General features: G+C 44.7%; 1 long non-coding RNA gene across 1 annotated transcript in view; it reads right to left on the bottom strand.

Annotated features, from left to right (window-relative positions):
- Positions 1 to 811: 811 nt before the first annotated feature.
- The window catches only part of LOC150051987 (uncharacterized), a 28,661-nt gene continuing 21,853 nt past the window's right edge, over positions 812 to 7,619 (bottom strand). Inside the window, exons 2-3 of the long non-coding RNA XR_016538467.1 lie at positions 5,946 to 6,086; positions 812 to 1,250 (exon numbers count right to left, since the gene is read on the bottom strand). This is a non-coding gene — a long non-coding RNA (uncharacterized LOC150051987). The remainder of the gene's footprint in view (positions 1,251 to 5,945; positions 6,087 to 7,619) is intronic.

The raw sequence follows: 7,619 nt of genomic DNA, 5'->3' as shown, positions 1-7,619 counted from the left end.
GATGGCTCACACTTCCTGTAATTCTTGGTACTCAGGAGGCTGAGATCTGAGAATCATGATTCAAACCCAGCCCAGGTAGGAAGTCTGTAAGACCCTTAACTCTAATTAACTACGAAAAGAAAGAAGAAAGAAAGGAAGGGAGGAAGGAAGGAAGGAAGGAAGGAAGGAAGGAAGGAAGGAAGAAAGAAAGAAAGAAAGAAAGAAAGAAAGAAAGAAAGAAGACAAGGCATAAAACAAAAGTTTTCAATTTCCATTTCCAATTTTACATCTTCATTCCTCTGGCAAGGAAAAATACATTCTGTTTTAGTCATTGCTCAATTGCTGCCAAGTTCTTGTCATGTCCCTAGACTTACTTAACTCAGCAGCTTATACACAGTGGGGGTCAGGAGGAGAGACCGTCCTTGTTCTCTTGGCACCCAGGCTCCTGCTTTCCCAGTGGCCCTGCAGCTCTATGGACAACACCTTTCAGACATACACACCCTCCTGGCTCTCTGGGGTCTTTCTGGACTCTGGCTGTGTCCTCTGAGGTCCAGCCATGCCTGAACTCCCAACTTAGAAGTACCATCTTTTTTTTTCCCCCTGAGGGCCCAAGCTTCTGAGCTCCAAAATCCCAAAGCCTCATGGGTCCCACTTTGTGTCCTCCCTCACCCCTCATCAGGGTAGTGGAAGAATGGGGAAGGAAAAGGGATTTAGGAAGGGAGAAATAAATCAACACACATTTCCAAACTCACCCACCACAGAAGTGATATGTAGGAAGCGCTTCGATTCATTAATAAAGTTATTATTGAATATGCCAAATGTTAATCCCACTGCTGATGGATTTTAGGCCTGTGAGTCTAGAAAACTCATTGGTTTTCTAATATACAACATGATAGCAAGTTGAGGTTGGGGAAGACACCAGAGGAGACAGGAAAGACAGGAACCACTGAGGGTGGTGAGGGTAAAGGCAGAAGGGGAGAAGAAGGTGGCAGGATTTGAAAGCCACCAGGGCATATTCTAAACCCATTCCTTGCTTCACGTTAAAATCCCTAGAAAGCCCGCTAGCCGACTACATAGATTAAGAAGCTGCAGGATCACCTTCGTTGAGTCTTGAGGGCAAACACAAGAAGCGGCCAGGGGAGATCATGGCCACGCTTGCTGTACACCTTCAGTTGGAGTCTTTGTCCCTTTTCTGCTGTTCCTGAGCACCGCCTTGTACAATGACTGCTTGTGTGGACCAACCGCTGCAGACTGCACAACTGTCCAGTCTCCTGCAGAAAAAAAAAAAGGCATGCTTTTATTCTCCCGGATCATGGGATATTATGCAATCAATGCATTTTCCCTTTTCACTCTGCTTACCAAGAAATTCAGTTCCTGACTTCATACCATGTCAGCTCTGGGCCTGAACACCCTTCCTCCTCCTTACTCTCCCATCTGAATCTCAATAACTTGGCTGCAAGTATATCTTTTTGAGAAAATCCTTTGTGAAAAGAGTTCCTATCTCCAATAAGTAGTTGATGAATGAAATAGCAAATTAAAAATACAGATTTTAATTCTGCTTAGCATCCAGGCAGGGCAATTCAGAGCCAGGCATCTCTAGCTCCCGAGACACATCTCCCAGGAACTGACCTGGGACATTTGAAGAATTAACAGAACAGAATTAACAGAATTAACAGGTACATCAGCCATGTGCTGCTATCATGAAATGCCTGAGATCATTCGCTTACGAAGAGAAAGGGCTTATTTTGACTTACAGGTATGGAGGTTTCAATCCATGAGCAGTTGTCCCTGTGGCGAAGAAAGCAAAGAAAGGAAGAAGGAAGGACCAGAAGTCCCACAATCCCCTTTGGTGGCATACCCCAGTGATATAGGGACCTCCCCTTTGGCCTCACATCTTAAAAGGTTCCACTATCTCCCAGTAGCACCACCCAGGAGATCAGTCCTTTAATACATGGTCCTTGGTTAAGATGCAGGCTCCTGAATTTAGACCACGATTCTCCCTACTCCCACTTCTGATGACATGTTGAGATGGGATTGGCCTCAAAGCCCAATCCTCCCGATCTCTACTTGCCAAGTAACTAAAATCATAGGTGTAATGCACAGACCATTCCGTGTGTGTGTGTGTGTGTGTGTGTGTGTGTGTGTGTGTGTGTGTGTGTGTATTGGTACCATGGCTTGAACTCAGGGCTTTGCACTCTGACTTGGGTTTTTTACTCACAGATGATACCACCATTTGAACCACACCTCCAGTCCAACATTTTGCTGGTTCATTGGTGATAAAGTCTCCAGGATTTGTCTGGTTGGGGTGACTTCAAATGATGAGCTACAGAGCTCGGTTTCTTGAGTAGTTAGGATGGGAGACATGAGCCATCAGCTACACACACTTTTCTTTTCTTTTCTCCTCTGCCCTTGGTTTTCTTTTCTTTCTTCTTTTTCTCTTTTGTTTGGAGACATTGTCTCAGTATCTAGCCCAGATTAATATCAAATTCACAGTCCTCTTGTTTCAGCCTCTCAGGTGTTGGGACTACAAGTGTTTTCTGGAAAACACTTGTATAAAATCAGATTGTAAATATTTTAGGCCTTATGAGCTGTGTGGTCTCCATTGCACCTGCTCAACTCTGCCACTGTCGCAGCTAAGGCAGCCACAGATTGCAATAAACAAATGGGTTGGGGTCGTTTACCGACTCTTGCTATAAAGGAATACAGAAGTATGTGAGCATAGTGGCTCAAGCCTATAATTCTACCTACTTGGGAGACAAAGATGGAGGATCACAGGTTAAGGCTATGGCCCAGCAAGAATTCACCAGACTCCTTCTCGATGGCTGGGCTGCATGATGCTGTCTGATAGCCCAGCTACAGGGAAGCACAATGTCTGGGCTCTATAGTGTGCGCCTATCATCTTCAGCAATACAGGGAAGCTCATGTATGATACTTATAGCCCAGGCTGGCCTGGACATAAAGCAAGACCCTCCCTTGAAAATAACCAAAGGAAAGAGTAGCAGGAAACACAGACCAAGTGGTAGAGTCCCTGCCAGCCAGCAAAAGGCCCTGAGTTCAACCCTCAGTACTACCAGGAAAAAGAACTAGAGAAGCATAGTGCAAGACCTCAAGATCTGGAGTAAGAAAAATCTGGATTCTGACTCTAGCTATTGCCAACTATGGAACTATGGGTAGACTACTTCACGACTCCGTGCTTCCATTTCTTCATCTACAACACAGAGATAGTAAGTCCAATAGAGTCTGGTGCTGTGTCTCAAGCTTGTCATCCCAGCTACTTAGAAAGTGGAGGTTGAGGGATTCGCAGTTCTAGGAGAGCCCCGGCATAAAAGTTGGTGAGACTCTGTCTGAGCCAATGGCTGGCACTGTAGTGCATGCCTGTTATCCCAGCTATAGGAGAAGCACTATGGCTGGGTATAGTTGGATCTGCCTGCCATCCCCAACAAGATGATAAAGCATACATAGGATGGTAGCCCAGGTATGCCCAGACATAAAGTGAGCCCCTACCTCAAAAGTAGCCAATACAGAAAGGAGCTGGAGGCATGTCTCAAGTGATAGAGCACCTGCCTAGAAAGCTTATCTCTGTTACTGCCAAATCATCATCTTCATCATCATCATCTCATCATTATCATCCTCATGCAAAAGAAAGTGAGTGAAAAAATATGAGGGGACAAGAGAGATGCAAAAAATATATTCACAAGCCAGACACTGGTGACTTATACCTATAATCCTCACTACACAGGAGGCTGAGATCGGAAGGTCATGGTTCAAAGCCAGCCTGGGCTGGAAACTCTGTGAGATTCTTATCTCCAATCAATCATCCAAAGGCCAGAAGTGGAGCTGTGGCTCAAGTGGTAGAACAGTAGCCTTGAACACAAAAGCTCAAATACAGTATCTAGGCCCTACGTTCAAGACCCAGTAGCAGCACACACACACATAACAACATTCACAATTACACACACACATACACACAAAATATGTTCACATTCATTAAACAAGACAATTAAAACATGAATGGTAGTACAGGCCTATAATCCCTACACATGGGAGGTAGATGCTAAGGACGGAGAGTTCAAAGCCAGTCCGGGTCACTTAATAGGACTTGTCTCAAAAGAAAAAAATCTGAAAAAGTAAAGAAATGAAATTATGTTGTTTTCAGGTAAATGAATAGAACTGGAGATCATTTTGTTGAGTGAAGTAAGTCAGACCAAGAATGACAAATAATATATGCTGAATCTAGACCAGACCTTAAAAAGTGATGCGAATCTAGGAAGTGTGAGGCGTACCAGCCAGAGGGGGGAGGGGAAAAGAGAAGGCAGTGGGGGACTGGCTGTGATTGAACTACTTTATATGCATCTATGAAAATAAAACCATGAAACTCATTACAAGTATCTTTTAAAGGAGAAGGAATGAGAAAGAACAACAGAGTAAGTGACTCTGATCCAAGGACATTACATGCATATATGGAAATATCACAATGAAATATCTTTGTACAATTAACTTTTTTAAAGTTAAAAAAAAACAGAATGGGATACCTCCCAGTTAATAGCGTTATTTATTTGTTGTTTGTTCATTTGTTGACATCAGTCCCAGCCTCCTACATGTAATTCGGCATTCTGCCACTCAGCCACAGCCTCAGCTCCTTGCTCACTTTTCTAATTAGAAAGTACTTACGTGGATCGCTCACATATCCCGCATGGTGAGTGGAGATGTAAATGTGTATGTCCTAAAATGTAGCTTGTAATACAGATGAAAAAGAAATCTTTAAAAATGTATACCCTCTGCCTAGTAATCCCCCTGGCAGAAATCTCTGTGATGGAAATAATCAAGAGATGTGAATGGACATTTAGGTACAAAGATGTTTGCTGCAGCGTTGTTTTAATTGTGAGAAAGGGGACCAAATCATTCATCCATTAGAATGGTTAAAGCTGGGCACTGTAATCCTGCTACTCAGGTTGAGATCCAGAGCCAGCCAGGGCAGACAAAGCTATAAGACTCTGATCTCCAATTAACCAGCAAAAGTGATGAGGTGCAGATGTGGCTGAAGTGGTAGAACACCAGCTACAAGTGAGAAAGCCAGGCAGGAGTGTGAGGCCTTGAGTTCAAGCCTCAGTACAAGCTACAAAAATGCAAACAAGTTTGACATACCCATTTGATCAATACAAAGCACATAAAAAATTACATTCACAGGCCAGGAGTGTGGCCTAGTGATAGAGTGCTTGCCTAGGATGCACGAAACCCTGGGTTCAATTCCTTGGTAGTGTATACATAGAAAAAGCCAGAAGTAGAGCTGTGTGTGGCTAGCTAGCCTTGAGCAAAAGAAGCTCGGGGACAGTGCTAAGGCCCCGAGTTCAAAGCCCCAGGACTGGTAAAAAAAAAAAAGTGACATTTGCAGTATTTCATAATAAAGGAAAATGTGGCCTTTATAATTGTGTACTACATTATTGCTAAGAATGGGGATCAGAAGCACATACTGCTGCATATGAAGATGTGAATCATATGTGAATGGTGATATCATATATATATACACACACATACACTAAATAGTGAGATATATATAATATAAAATAGTATATGATAGATGATATATGACACATACCATCCATCATATGTATACATGCACAAACACCCATGTGCACACACACACATATCTATATAAAGGTTTTGGAAAAATCCTATCTCATAGCTTTCTGGAATGGAATGACTAATATACTCACACATATAAGCATGCACACCTAATACCCACATATACCCATGTATACACATACATATGGGCACACAAAAGAGACATATACATATATACATACACTCATCCACATATACATATTGTATGCTTAGCTGTACACATGCACATATACACACATGCAGATGCATCCATGTGCACGTATGCATACGTACACATGCACACACAGGCCTCGTTGTTGCCTGTGGACACAAATAGGCCTACAGCTCCCAGAAATATTCCCCACCTTATTCATCTCCTTGCTTAAGGAAAAAGGGCATCATTCCAAGCAGAGCTGAATCTTAATGTGTGGGCTTCTGGTGCAGCATGAGTCACCTTTGCCCTGCTCCACACACAAAAGTATCCACATCACTCCCTATTACAGCACCTGCAAAGCATGGAAGAGATGCTGAATTTTATCTAGGAAGAAAAGCAGAAAGAAGAGAGGGAGGTTGGGAGGAGGGGAGGAGTGTGTCTCACCAATCATAAAGCAATAAGAATGTCTCTACTTTTCTGAATGATGAATCATTTTTGTAGCAAATACAAACACACAGGTACACAACACAAAAACAAAAACTCCAAGGAGTTTAGGGACCCAGTCCTCAGGTGTTGGGGATCCCAGGCCAATCAAAGCCAAGAAGATCCACCTGTGATGCACTGCAGGGCGCCAGCAAGGGGGGGGGGGCTGGGGCAAGAGGCCGGGGCCAGTGATTTCAGTTGGACCCAAGCACAGATTTCAATTCCCTCAGAAGACAGGAAGCCCGCACACGCCCAGCAGTCACCCTGCCCCTCCCCCGCTCTTTCCGGGGGGGAGGGCTGTCTGACAGATTTTCTTTCCTGCAGGACAGGGTCTCAGCTCTAATAAGCAAGGGGCTGCTAATGTTACTGACAGAGAACAGGAATCAGAGCCGACGGAACCCACTCACCACCCCTTATTTATAGCCAGAAGCTGTGCTTTGCAAATAGGTGAGGAGGCTACAGGAGAACAGGATGTGTGAAAACAAGAGGGACAAAGCCAGCCCATGTGTGCACACGTGCACACGGCTGTGTGCAGGCATCTGTCTGGGAATGCACAAAAGGAAGTCACTCTAAGCCTCTCCTTAGATAATAGTGTGGGCTTTCCCCCCAGGCCTGAAAGCCTGGGTTTCCTTTTCCAATGGTGAGAGTGTCAGAGAGTGATGATGCAGTCACCGAGAGCCTCACGCCCAGGAGTGCCACCAGTGGCATATGGCATTGGGCACTGGAGCCAGAGAGAAAGGCCACCATTTCCTTTCTTACCTAATCAAACCTGCTGGCATTGACGGAGGTGAACTGGGGGTGGAGAGCTCTGCCTCGCCATTATCTCTGCTCTGTGGCACCTTCTCCTCCCCCTCCTCCCCCCCTCCCTCCCTCCCTCCCTCCCTCTATCCCAGCTTTGCTCCCGCCTATGAAAAATCAGCAAATAAAAAGTTACATTAACCCCACCCTGACCTCGCCGACATAATACACTGCTGGCTGATGCGCTGCCTTTGAGGCTGGCTGAGAACCTGTCACTCTCCAATGTCCCGAGCACAGCCTGGGGAGCGTTTACCGGATAATTAATATATTAAATGCATGAAAAATAGTTACACAGACTTCCCTCTCCCCACCCAGGGAGGGGGGTGGGTGGGTGGGATGCAAAAAAAAAAAAAGACAGATTCAGGCTGTACACCATCAATATAAAAGCATCCCCCGAATAGCCGTCATAAAAACTGTTCATAATTTTATAGCTTCATTCCTGTTGGAGCACCATAAAGGCAAGTCATATTTTTTACACTCAGGATGCCCCATAAAAAAAAAGCAGAAGGATCGAGCAAGAAAAGGAGAACTTGGCAGGAGGTGCCTTTGCTCCCACCTGAGGGTGAGAGACACGAGGTGGCCACGTTTGTCCTGTCTGACCCCT

The sequence above is a fragment of the Megascapheus bottae genome, chromosome 17 (genome assembly GCF_031878675.1).
Source record: "Megascapheus bottae isolate mThoBot1 chromosome 17, mThoBot2.hap1, whole genome shotgun sequence".
NCBI lineage: Eukaryota > Metazoa > Chordata > Mammalia > Rodentia > Geomyidae > Megascapheus > Megascapheus bottae.
The sequence above is the reverse complement of the archived record's forward strand: the minus strand, read 5'-3'. Positions and strand labels throughout refer to the sequence as shown.